This window comes from Hibiscus syriacus, unplaced genomic scaffold (genome assembly GCF_006381635.1).
Source record: "Hibiscus syriacus cultivar Baekdansim isolate YM2019G1 unplaced genomic scaffold, ASM638163v2 tig00017404_pilon, whole genome shotgun sequence".
Classification (NCBI taxonomy): Eukaryota; Viridiplantae; Streptophyta; class Magnoliopsida; order Malvales; family Malvaceae; genus Hibiscus; species Hibiscus syriacus.
Genome location: NW_024062406.1, coordinates 1 through 13,873, shown reverse-complemented (window position 1 = coordinate 13,873; position 13,873 = coordinate 1). Strand labels below are relative to the sequence as shown.

Here is a 13,873-nt window from a genome sequence, read left to right as displayed (position 1 = left end):
TCCTACGTACCTGACTGCTGGTGTTTGAGTTCACGTTTGTGAGAGAGATTTGGTTTTTATTAATATCATAAGGCCCACCCTCACAAACTCTCTGCTTTCCTCGGATTTGTTTGAGCTAAAACTTATTTGCTTAGAGAAAAAAAGAGAGATGAATTCTATCTACGGCCATGCCAAAATGAATTCTACAACAAAAACAAAAAACAAGTTGCTTATTTGTGACGTTAAGAACAAGTTGATCATATGCCAAAATGAATTCTACGACAAAAACAAAAAAAATACAAAAGACCTCGAATAAGACCATCGGCATTGTCTATGGTAATGGTTGCTCAGCATTATCAGGGAGTGGACTAGTGTTAAGAAGCTCTGCTTTGGCAGTCTCATCAGCCCTCCCATTATTATCATCAACATCCAAACATCATCCATCATATCATCCTCCCCAACATTGATATCTTCCACATCTTCCTCGTCTTCATTGTTGTTTCCACCAGGTATCTTTCTCTTCTTTGGACCATGCTCCAGTTTGTGGCTATCCAATTCCTTATCCATAGTTTCTTGTAAGTTCATGTCATTGTTTGCTTTCCTAGCTTTCCGGGCATTTTGACACCTCTCCAACTCCTTCTCCACGTTTCCAACATACTCTTCTCCTATCTGCTTCTGATATTTAGATAATTCCTCCCTCCTACCTGCCTTCCACTCTAGAAACTCCTGTTATGCAAATGCAAATATATACATTAACATTAGCATCACATATTAATAAAAGACAGTTAATAGCACAAGAAAAAAAATGACACCCCTAGCTTCTGGAAGAAGAAAAAAACTAGTGAAGAAAGTTGGTTTTTTTAATATGCTATAACTTTTCTCAGTAAGCCTCAAGAAATAGGGGAGAGAACCTACTTGTTCTTTTTGCTGCTCATGTATGGCCGCATCTTCATTCAATGGTTTAGTTGGCAAATAATATATTGCAGGCTCGGTTTTGGTCCTGAAACACATTCCAAACGCAACCAAAATTAGTCCAAATTTATCAAAGAACTATTGCAATCTACCCAAATCCCAGAAGGTAGGAATTTGTCTTTGGATGCTTCAACACAAATATGCACTTGATCAGAAACTTATCTGTCTCAATAAAATTGTGAATATGGATACTACTGGACCAAAGTTAAAATTAACCTGCAACAGATGGGTATGCAGAAAGGGTGTGTTAATGCTAGAGTCGTTCAATGCCAAATCAATATTAAAGCAGAAAAGATTTTATGCCCCAAAGGAGCTGACACCATATAATACTAAAATTGATAATACATAAATACCTTATAAAATTCCTAAGCTTTTTGTGGTGCTCACTCCACTGAAGAAACAACAACTCCAGCTTCTTTTCTTCAGCCTTCGCAGCCACACGAGCCCTGAGAGTCTGAAACAAGAAGCAGAAAGCAATAAGAACCATTTACTTCCTTCTACATTGAACACTAACAGCAATAACGGTCAATAACAACCAGATCTCTCCTCCTCTTTTCTGCAATCTGTTCACGCTCTTGTTGCCTCAGCTTCTCACTTTCTTCACGAGCTCTTTGCTCAGCCTACAAAGAGACCCAAACACGTAGTGATCAGCAAATCTTCAAACTGTTCAATGATTATTTATTTGTAATTGACACATAAAATTAGGAGTCTCATGGAAACCCCAATGTTTATTCCAGCCAATTGATAATACTTTCGTATTCCCTAAGAATCACCGAGCTTTCATAAGAAATCAGAAATTACAGTATGAAAAAACCCAAGCTTACTCTTTGCAAAGAATTTGATCGTCTCATAAATGCCTCTGTCCCCGAAAGTTGCTTATCTTCTCTCCTGAATCTCTGCAAAAATGCAAACAAAAAGAAGATATCATTATGAATCTACAAAGGCCAGCACATAGAAACAGGTAACACTAGAGTTAAGTACAAGGAAATGATAGGTTCTCCAAGTTCCAATTCAAGAATATATTGACATAAAACCATCCAAACGGAGATGGGAGGCTGAAATTGATTATCTACAAAAAAGAACTTTATATTGCAACTGTTGTGCAACTTTGCAGTTCACAGCATCTTGTTAAGCCATTTCTTTAGATCTTTGCTTTACTTAATAAAGTTTAGGCAGTCTCGTATCAATCCTGAGAAGGAATTTCAATAATTATCAATTCCCTAAGACAGCAATTACAACATAAATACCTCCAAAGTCCCTAAAAGTTGCCCCAACATCCTTCTATTCCTATTAATCAAGCTCGGGTCCTCATCCTTGGGCAGAATCCTTGGAACATGATCTGCAATTGGAACTTCAGCATCCTAACAAAAAAGACAACAAAAAATATCATGCATTCATGGACCTAAATAATGTCACGGCTCTATAAAATTCAAATTTAGAGTGCAGAAAAACCTTCTTCAGTCTTTGGTTTCCATCCCTTCTAGACCAACCATCTTGCTGCAGAGTTGACTGTTTTATATCACTCTCATCTACTGGACCAGATCCTTCAACAGCAATGTCACTGACATCCTTTTCCACTTCCTCGTCAACAATCTCTCCATCTTCCACCTTCAATCCGAAATTAAGAAAGTTGTAATAGAATGTTTCAGACCCCATAGAAAAAATGGTATAAAGGAAGTGCAAAGAAAATCTACGTAAATCCAGCCTTGCTCAATCCAGCAAGAAAAGGTTTACCTTTACAACAGCTGACGACAATCGCTTCTTAGCCGGAGGTTGATCTTCTACATCTGTCCTATCCGCCTACAAGCATTAAGAAAAGAAACTAGAAAAATTTCAAAAGCCCTAGAAGGAGAAAAGGAGCATAAACAAGACTTGAAGAGAAATATAAACATACAGGTCGAAGAAAGCCACGTTGAAGAGAACCATTGGATGCAAAATTACGAGGACCGATGCTCGACAACCCTCCCCTTCGGAGCCCTCTAGGATCCCTCAGCCTCTCCGTAATCTATAATATATCATACACAGATTAATTAAAAATATGCATCTTCACGGTATACTGTAGAGTCACATTTAAGAGAAAAAGGCAAAGAGAAACCTCTCGTTGTTGGCGATGAAGCTCATCGATCTCTCGCTGAAGCTCATCAGCTGTCTTATCGACTGTGGTGCTCCCCATTTGAATTTTTACTTCGATAATCTGTTAGAAAAGACGACCAATGTTAACTCAAAAACCCTTGGAAGAGATTTTTTTTCTTTCTTTTTTAATGGTCGATAATTGGGCAATCCGCTGTTCAGGTTGAAATCCAACACCCCACTTATATCACAACCCATTTATAATCTTTTTTTTCCTACTAGATTATCTTAATAAGGTAATTGTAAAAATAGAAAGTTGAATTAATTTAGAATTTAAAGATAATACGTATCTTTCACCAGATCCAATTTAGTCTTCTCAACAACTCTAGCATATATTTCTTATGACTTAGAAGCATCAACTTTCCCCATTTCTGAGCTTCATTACCAAGGAAATATTGGAGTTCACCCAAATCCTTTATTGGAAAGCTTTGCGCCTAAACAAGTCATCACTTCTTCTATTTCTTGTTTGATTGTCTAATGATAATAATATCATCAAACTAGACAAGTATATATATATATATATATATATATATATGTGTGTGTGTGTGTGTGTGTGTGAAAATACCCTTGTTATTCCTTGCAAACAAGGACACATATAAAGCCCGTCTCAACTAGATATTCTGAGTTTTTCATACCAATTTGAAAAACTTGGAACTACCAAATAATAAAACTTTCCTTGAAATCTGTAGAACAAGTAGACTCAAAGACATCTCAGTGGACATACATAATATAGTTCATACTTCAAGCATGCTAACACTTGGAAAGTAAGGTTGGCCTGCCTACGGTAAAGAATTGCAATATTTCCATAGGAGTAACTACCAACAGCTCAGGGACGGCGGCGGCAGAAGGAACATCGACGTCCGACGGTGGGGAAATTAGAAAATAACAAGAAGAAAAGAGAATTCAGAAGCTTACCAGAATATTTCACAGTGGACCCACGGGGGCCTTAAAAATCCCGAGATGTTTTCTCTCGTTTCACCCAATCGGTGGGCGAAGGGAGAGTACGGCTATCTAGGTTCTACTTGCGATCAACTGTTGAAGTAGATGATAGCCTCCGATTATGCATAAGACGACGGGATGAAATGGCCGGAACTTCGCCTGGAAGTGGGAAGGGACAGAACAGAACGAAAAGTTAGACAGGGGGATATTAAATGACGGTTCCTCCTCCCGAAACTTCAAAAGATAAATTATATACCATAGAAATGCGTAATTTGATAGGCGTGACCTTGTAAGACACTAGGTTTTATAGAGTAAGTATCCATTTTTAATCCGAGCTCACTTTAGTCCCCCTTTTCTATTTTGGCCACTAGTGAGTATCATTTTATATAAATCTATAATTAAATTTATATATAAATATTTTTATTATTAAATATGAACTTAAGACGAATTAAATTCATGAAAAATTTATTTAAAATTTAATTTGATATATTAAATAAATAACTTTTTTAAACTTTTGAAAAGTAACTTTTAAAAGTGATCTTGAAGATTGAAAAACTAATTAAGACCGCAAGCGTACCTGAATTCATTGTCAAAGATTATCTAGAAAGTTGATATCTTAAAGATTGTGATCATCCAAGATATATAATTTCTTTGCATATAAACTCTCCAATGGGGATAAGATAAAATACGAGATATCTACTTCTTTGGGTCCATAACCCTTTTATATAATTGATTGAATTAATTATTGTCTCTACTTATAACTACGTCTCTCATCAAATTATAAATACAATTTTAATAATATTTACATTTTTATTTTTGTGATAATTCTAATACCTTATACCTTATAACATGATAATTTAATTTATTTATATTTTATGATAACAATATACATTATAAATATGTACTGATTTTAATCGAACACGGTACTTTTGCGAAAGCTAGAAATTCAATCACCTTCCGTTCTCAATAACTTCTCCGACATAGCCATTCCATTGAGAAGCGAGACCAAAATTGATTTCAGAGACTTTTGAAAATAATGTTGATTTTGCTTTGTTATAATTAGTTGGGTATATTTTTTAATATCGGATATTATTTAATTTGAAATTTTAGGTATTCAAAATTTTGAATTATCAAAATTTATTTCTATTTGATCTGAAAAAATTAGATATATGAATTTTTTATATCCAAAATTTCGAATTGAATATAAATTTTAATTTAGTATTTCATAACTTTATATAATATATTATCTACTGTATTATATTATATTTTAACAAAATATGCTTGAACAAAATCGAAACAAATTCTAATTTTTCAGGCTGGCTGGCTAGTGTCACTAGTTAGGGCGCACATTTTAATTTTAAGGTTGACTGGGTAGGGCAAAATTGGTTCAATATTGTTGGCGGGTTAATTATTTAGTCTAAAATAACATTAGGTAAATGATTTAAAGATCTACGATAAATATATAATACAGGTAAAACTCGTTATATCAATATGATGAATTTTAATAAAAAAATTATTTTTATTCAAAAATTTCACTCTATGTGATAAATTATAATAAAAATTATACTTTTATTTGAAGATGACCTAATTGGCTAAATTTTTAACGCGCAGACTTATTGGGTCAATCTCATCTACTGGATAGTGGCTGGGGCGTTGGCCATTTTAAATTTTAGGTTAGGGACGGGCTGGTTGGTTAGAGTCATTAGGACATGGGTAAATTTTTTAAAGGCCATTTTTATCGAGTTAATTATGTCATATGTCTCTAAATTATAACTTTCATTTTAAATAGATCTTTAAACTTTTGAATATTATAATTTCATCCCTAAAATCATCCAAATATATAATTAGTTTCAACCATGGTTCAACCTAAATTGTTTTTTCAAACATAATAATATAACTAGCTAAACGATTTTATTAATAAGAAATGTGATTAATATTTATGTATAGTTTGATATAAATTTGAAATGTTTAAAAAGTTTGAGGACCACTATAGGATGAATGTCATAGTTTGGCGATGAAATTCAAATGTTCAAAAGCCTGAGAACTAACTTAGAATGATAGCCATATTTTAGGGATTAAATTGGAATATTTAAAAGTTTAGGGACCAATTTAAAATGAGTCATACTTTGAGGATATGTGATGCCATTAGCTCATTTTATCGGATATTCGGATAACCCAAAATTAAATTTTAGTCAATTCGTATCCGATCTGATTATCCGAATTTTTTTGAATATCCGATCCAAACTATTTGAAAATTAAAAAAACGAATCAAATGTCTGAATTTTCAAATCGGATCAATGGATCAAATTTTTTTACACACCCTTACTCATAATAGATAAATTTCTCATGCCTTCGAATGTTAATAACTAAAATATATGTCTTTCAATAAGCACCCTTCTTTTCGTTGTGGTTTAGGGGAAAAAAGGAGAATACAACATCAAGCTACGTGTTAGAACTAAAAAAAGGATATCAGCCAATACAGATAGTATAGGAATTCAATTTTAAAACCTATTGTATTGTAGTGTATTTACAGTGAAAGATTAAGAAAATGGCCAAAATAAATGAAATATTAAGCCATTAAAATATCGAAGATGAAGAAATCAAATTCCTTTAGAAACATTGATGATTAAATTTAACTGCATCTGTTTTTGTTGAGCAATTAGACCACGGGCATACATACTTTATGATCAATTAGTGAACATCAACCACATTGTAATACCCCAAAAATTTCAACAAGTGACTAAAATGTAAAATTTGAAAGTTGGTGGTTAAAGAATAAAATTAGAAAAGTTCAAGGAATTAAAGTGTAATTTTGAAAAAATATATATATTTTGGTCCCATAATGGATGGTTACCTTAAAAGAATGATTTTTGTATCGGTAAGATTTTATCCGGAATTTATAGAAAAGTTATTGATCGGTAAAGTTCGGTAAAATAATCGGATATTTGAACCGAATAAAAAATTTACAAAAATTTAAAGGATGGTATTATGAGTTAGAAATGTTGTTTTAGAATTTTTAATGTGAGTGATTCGAAGCGGATAACTCGAATTAAAGAATTTACCCTATTTTAGTGAAACTATGGAATTTAGTGACTAAACTGAATTTTGGAAATTAAAAGGACAAAGATAAAAATTGAGAGATGAAATTTTATAGTTATTTATTAATATTAAAATGGAGATGAAGGAGTGGCATGGAAGTAAATAATCAAATTCACTAATGGCAATTTAGCCTTTTGGCCCAAAAAGGATAATAAATTCATTTTTAATTGTATTCTAAACGTGAAATTGGGAGATTTTTTCAAGGAAAATTCACGAAAACTCTCTCTTCTCCGGCTGCTGGACGTCCTCCATAGCTAAGGTAAGCAAAGCTTTGTTTTTCAATTTTTGAGCCATTTTAATTAGAATTAGGACTTAAGTGTGAAATAAGAAATTGTTCCTCACTAAATTCTCTACAAATTGGTATAAGTATTGCCTTGTTTCATGTTGAAATGTGAAAATGAGTTTTTATGGTGGATGAAGGGGAAGTGAGAAATCAATGAAATAAGATTGGATTTTGATGTAGGGAGTGTTATGGAAGCATAAACAAGCATAAAAATTGATAAAAAAAATCATTAAGGGACTAAGTTGAAAGCATTCGGTCATGGTGGGTTTGAATGAAGAAATGTTGATTTTGATTTGTTTTTGTTATGGTAATGATTAGAATGAATGGAAATGTTTTGTAGGTGATGAAACCAAGCTTGAATCAAAGTTGGAGACCATTAAAGAAAGTATCCAAAACTTGTGTCAATGGAGAAAAAAATAGGAAATTTTGTATAAAAATTTCTTTTGGGTTTAAATTATATAGAAGGATTATTTCATTAGGTTTGAATTAAGTTTTGGGTCAATGTTAAGCTTAGAGGATCTTTTTGCAAGTTTTGAGAAGTTGGAGGATTGTAAAGTAAATGTTGAAAATTGTGGTACTATGCTGGAAATTAGTATAAGAAAGTTCATTTGGTTTAATTTGGAAGAATATATATATATATATATATATAAGTTTAAATATCAAATTGCAAAGTTTGGAAAAGTTTAGAGTTAAATGGTAATTAAGAAATGTTGGTATTTTACATTGTAAATTATAGTTAGAATGGTTGAATATGGTGATCGAAGTGTACTTAAAGTAAGTGATAATGGACTAGTTTGAAAACCTTCAAAACTTTGAGTTTGATTTGAAAGAAATATTTATTTGTGGTAAAATGTTAGATTGAGAAAAGTTAAGTGATTTAAGGTTAAGAAATATTGTTTTCAATGATTAGGAAGGTTAGTGGTGAAATTCCAAAAGTGCAATATTAATATTCCAATTAAGAAGTATTGTGTAAATGGTGGAATGGAAAAATGACGATAGAATGTTGAAATTGGGTTGATTTGGAAAGGTTATAAAAAGTTGAGGAGTAATTTATAAGTATTGGAAAATTTAAGTGACTTAAGGTTGAGAATTATTATTTTCAAGTACTAGGGAGGTTATTTGGCATGAGTTGAGTAGAATTAATTAAGTTATAGAAATTAGTATTGAATATTTATTTACCGTATTTTATCAGATTGTATACGGATGCGTGTTTAACAAGTTGGTTAGATACTTAACAAGTTGGTTAGATACTAACATATGTTCGAAATTGTTTATGCCGGATAATTAATTTTTAAGTAGACCGTGGCTGGAATCGAGAACAAAACGAACAAAAAGAAAAAGGAACGAAGTTCAAGAGTGAATTTGGTTAAGTTAAGGTTGATTTCAATTTCAGGGTAGAAATTAGTATCAAATCGAATATTTAGAATTACGATTCGAATTTAATTTTATTATAATAGTATGAGTATTAATGTATGTGAATCATTTATATGTTGAAAATCGATGATCGAAGTAGTTCGTGATTATAATCGAGATCAAAATGAACCGGATATGAGAGTATTAAAGGTGATCGTAGGAAAAACTAGTGAGGCACTAGGTGAGTGCAACTTACTTATTTATATTCGATATGAGGATGACTTGCGATGAGCTAAACTCAAAGGTTTTTGATTGAAACAATTTGAATTATTTTATGAAATATATTTATACTGATTTACTAAATGATTTTTTATATCATTTTGGGTTTGAATAACCTAAATATATTATTAGATATTTTATTTCATAACATGTGAATATTTTTGGTGAACTACCCAGATTTGATGTTATATAATTAGTTTTATGTTCGATTATATAAATAAATGTTTTTACATGCAAATTAGTAATTGATTTAGAATAATACCCATTGTATGAAAATGAGGGTTAGTGGTACAATAACATGCCATGAGGCAGAGTGAATCTGAATATGTTTATAATATAACACCAGTGTGTATCACTTGTGGTCTGACTTGGCGTATCTTAGTGGTGCACGAGGTGTAGTGATTCAGTGCATTTGATTAGCTTTATATGTGCATTATATGGCACCAAGATGGGTCACTTGTGGTTTGACTCGGGTGTCTTAGTGGTACACGAGGTAGAGTGACTCGGTGCAATCTGTTCTGACAATAAATTTGTTTATAGCGTGCTCACTCGTTATCTGACTCGCGTACCGTGTATTCTCATGATAATAAATGGCCACATGCATGATATGAATAAGAAAAGTATGAATTTGAAATGATCCGATTTCGAAAAGAAAAATACGATTTTGCAATTATATGATCTGAAATAGAAAAGTACATATCTAAAATGACATAGTACAATCTGAATTATATATTTTTATAATAAATTCTTATTACAAAATGACATCTAATTTTATATATGTTTTATTTTATTAATGTTTTTATACGATACTGTCTGTATTATAAGTTAAATATTTTACTTGGTTATCTCATTAAGTAAAAACTTAGTGTGTGAGTGTTTCACACGTATGTACAAGCTATTGGGAAAAAAATAGGGAGTGCATCAGTATCATTTCGAGGAATCAGTTATGCCACCAGATTCAGTAAGGACATCCTGTTTATTAATTAATTTGGTAGTGACATGTATATCAAAGAAGTTTCTAGCTGCTCTGATTCGAGTCTCTTTAAGATATTTTTGTTTAAGTTATCAAGGTTTGGTTTTACAAAAGACATTACTAATTATGAATATTGGTTTATTAAATCGTAATTATTTATGATAGAAACGATTTTCAAATCAAACAGTTTTAATTTAAGATATGTAAGAGTACAAAACTACCTAAAATGCTATATGCATTGAATTTTTAACTTTTGACATTTAAATATCAAATTATGATTTTTGTGATTAATAGTTTTAAAATAAAAATGTATTTTGATATTCATAAAAGAATAATTTTTATTGGTTTTCAAATAGTAAATATTTCGTATGATTAATGTGACATCTTTAACTCGTATATATATAAAAGTTAAGTGTGTTACACGTACACACTATAAAAATATAAAAGCAACTAAATTTTATAAAAGCAGCTCCCTCCTAGGTGCATTCATAACTAGAGCTGTAAACTAAATGAATCAAGTTTGAGTATATAAAAACCTTATATTGCATTTTCTCTCTCATCTTCATTCTGTCAGTCGGTCCCTTTCAGCTTTCCGTGTAGGTTACGGACAAAAGAAAATTTAAGTAAAAGGCTGAATGAACATTATGAGTATTTGTTGAAAGAAGTCTGCATTGTACAATTCGTTTAAATACTCAAATGCTAATCATTCGCCCAATTTGTTTTTTTTAATGCCATTTAGAAGAGGATGATATTGCCGGCTGCTGAATTTTATTTTTTTATATGAATTTGAACAACATTCCGGACGGAGAAGGTGAATTTGTAGGCTCTTCATAAAAAAATGAATTGCATCACTGTACACGTTTTGTCTCCCAGAACTTTCCAAATGGCGTGATTAAAAAGGTTGTCACCATTGCAGGCCTTCAAGAAATGAATTAACAACTCTCCCGCTGAAGTGAACCACCGGTCACTGTTATGAGCAGCGACAATTATTCATTATATTATACATTTTTTATACCATTACTTGCACAAAATCAACACGGTGCCCTGGAAGCTGAACAAACAGGGACAATGTGTTTACCTAATCCAATCTACTTCTTTTGAAACATCAGTTTTCTGTATTGGCTACCCGGAGCCCAGAATCATACCAGTTATCTCATCCCATTTTCCCATTACAAGCATGAAAAGACAATGACTTTCCTTCACAAACCCAGGTCCCTGCTTTTATGGTTCTTCACAATCTTCAAGCTTATTAGCTCCATCGCTTGCCAGTCAGCAACGTATAACAATCATGCTTGTCTAGGTCCAGGTAATGAAACGGCCACCGCCGGTTATATATCTAACCTTACGGTTCTCCTGGATTCGATGTCCTCTAAAGCTTCCGACAACAGCTTCTACAACGACAGCTTGAACGGAATTTACAGTCTCTTCCTTTGCCGAGGTGATGTTTCTAGCGATGTTTGTCGGGTTTGCGTCTACAATGCTACTCAAACATGTACACAGGTGTGCCCTTCTGATAAAAGTGCAATCATTTGGTACGATCAGTGCTTGTTACAATATTCGGACATCAACTTCTTTGGCCAGCCGCGGTTTTTTCCAATGTTGTTAATGTGGAATACTCATAACAGTACTTCACCTGAAGAGGGAAATATCGGCACCCTAGGTTTGTTTTATTCTCTAGTTGATCAGGCACCGTATGCGGAGAACATGTTCAGAACAAATGAAATGGTGGTCGGGAACGGCCCGGAGCGTAGATATGGTCTGGTTCAGTGCAGCAGAGATCTTGATGTTAGAAGCTGTTCTTCTTGCTTGGGGCAATTGTTGAACCGGTCGGAGGAATGCTGCAGAGAGAACAGGGTGGCGAATTTTATCTCCAAGTTGCTTTATAAGGTATGAAATGTACCCTTTCTACAATCAAACATCTTCGGACTCAACAGAATCACCACCGGTGGATGAAGGTAAGCAAAGCAGGCTTGTTTGATTATTTTTATCCTCCTTTTTTGAAATCGTTGGGGGTGCTTATTGATTCCCATGATAAAGTGATCTCATTATTTTGTGTTACTAGCAATGAAGAATGATCTTCACATAGGAAAGATTACAGACTTTGTTGATGAAATTGTGACCTGTTAAAATAACAGTATTATTTGGTGCAATGTAACTGAAGGAACATATAAGGGAGGGAAAAGCAAAAGGAAGATCATAGTAACTGTTGTATCTTCAATAGCAGGCGTTTTTGCATCGGTTCTGGTGGCCGGTTTCTGGTATTATTCGTCCTCAGTCAAGAAAAGAAAAGAAACAGGTGTTTTTGAAATTTAGTTCTTTCAGGCCATATGACAAATCTTATTATTTTCTTCGGCACAAAGTTTGACTTTATAACTCAATGCTCGGTTGAAGGCACAAGTGAACGAATTTTATTAAGAGGTTCTCAAGGCTCAAAGTCTGATCGCTTGGGGAGGAAGATACTCATCTGTATCTATCAGACGAGGATCACAGCAGGGAGATGTATCACTTCAATTTAGCCACCATACAGGCTGCAACACACACTTCTCCAGAAAATAAGCTTGGAGAAGGTGGTTTGGCCCTTTACAAGGTTGAAAGTAGTCCTTTCATCTACTGAGAATGCACATATTGCAACAGAAAATTGGATTATATGCATGTTAACATGCTGTGAACCTTTCACTCAATGATAGAAGTAACAGCTTCCATTGGAGGACTAACTTTAAAATGCTTTCAGGGGAAAATGTCCAATGGGAAGGAATAGCAGTCAAAAGGCTTTCAATGAATTCGAAGCAGGGTCTGGAAGAATTCAAGAATGAAGTGAAGTTAATTTCAAGCTTCAACACAAAAATCTTGTGAGGCTATTGGGATATTGCTTGGAGGAAGACGAAAAGCTTCTTGTCTATGAGTATATGGCTAACACCAGCTTGGATGCTTTTCTATTCGGTTTGCTCTCTCTCTTTCTTTCACATGTCATTTTAATGTAGATGCTTCTTGTTTGTTCATGTCAGTTATCTATGAGATAAACTGCATATGCTCAAGTTTGTTTGTGTGTGTGTATGCCATTTTAATAACTAAGAACATTATTTCACTCTTATGCTTTCTGAAGGCAGATCCTGAAAAATGCAAAGTACTGGACTGGGAAAACGTTCAAACATCATTACCGGAGCAGCAAGAGGTCTTCAATATCTGCATGAGGATTCCGGCTTAAAATAATTCATAGAGATTTGAAGGCAAGCAATGTGTTGTTAGATGATGATATGAACCCCAAGATATCGGACTTTGGCACGGCAAGAATATTTGGAGGCAATCAGGTTGAAGCCAACACTGTTAGAGTTGTTGGCACATAGTAAGTACTACATTTAGTTCCTTCGCACTATCATTATTGCTAAGCATGCATGTCATGCCTCTCTAACTATATATCATCAAATGTCAAATATGAGATGGAAGAAAAAGGGCAAATAGATTTAAAATTCATAAGACAAACAATTGCGAGAACGAATGTAGGCATCTAGAGTTTACAGGGTTTTACTTATACTTGTTGTTTTACTTTAATGTGCAGTGGCTACATGGCACCGGATACGCACTCGAAGGGTTGTTTTCAAACAAGTCCGATGTTTACAGTTTCGGAGTGCTGATGCTAGAAATATTAAGTGGTAAAAAGAACAGGGGTTTCTACCATCCGGAGTGTGGCCAAAGCCTTCTAACATATGTAGGCATCCTCTCTTTGTTACTCTTCCTCATACCTACCTTAAGGCTTCTTGTACCTAAACATATGGCCCTGAGCAGGCTGGCTACTGTGGGAAGGTAAAAGACTGGAGTTGATTGATCCAAACATCGCTCAAAATCATCGATTGAGAGGTTCTGAGATA

The 13,873-nt window shown here is 33.5% G+C and overlaps 2 pseudogenes; one reads left to right on the top strand and one right to left on the bottom strand.

The window, feature by feature from the left end:
* Positions 1-183: 183 nt before the first annotated feature.
* LOC120208740 lies at positions 184-3,192 on the bottom strand (annotated as a pseudogene).
* Positions 3,193-11,058: 7,866 nt separating this feature from the next.
* On the top strand, positions 11,059-13,808 carry LOC120208725 (annotated as a pseudogene).
* The last annotated feature ends 65 nt before the right edge of the window (positions 13,809-13,873 follow it).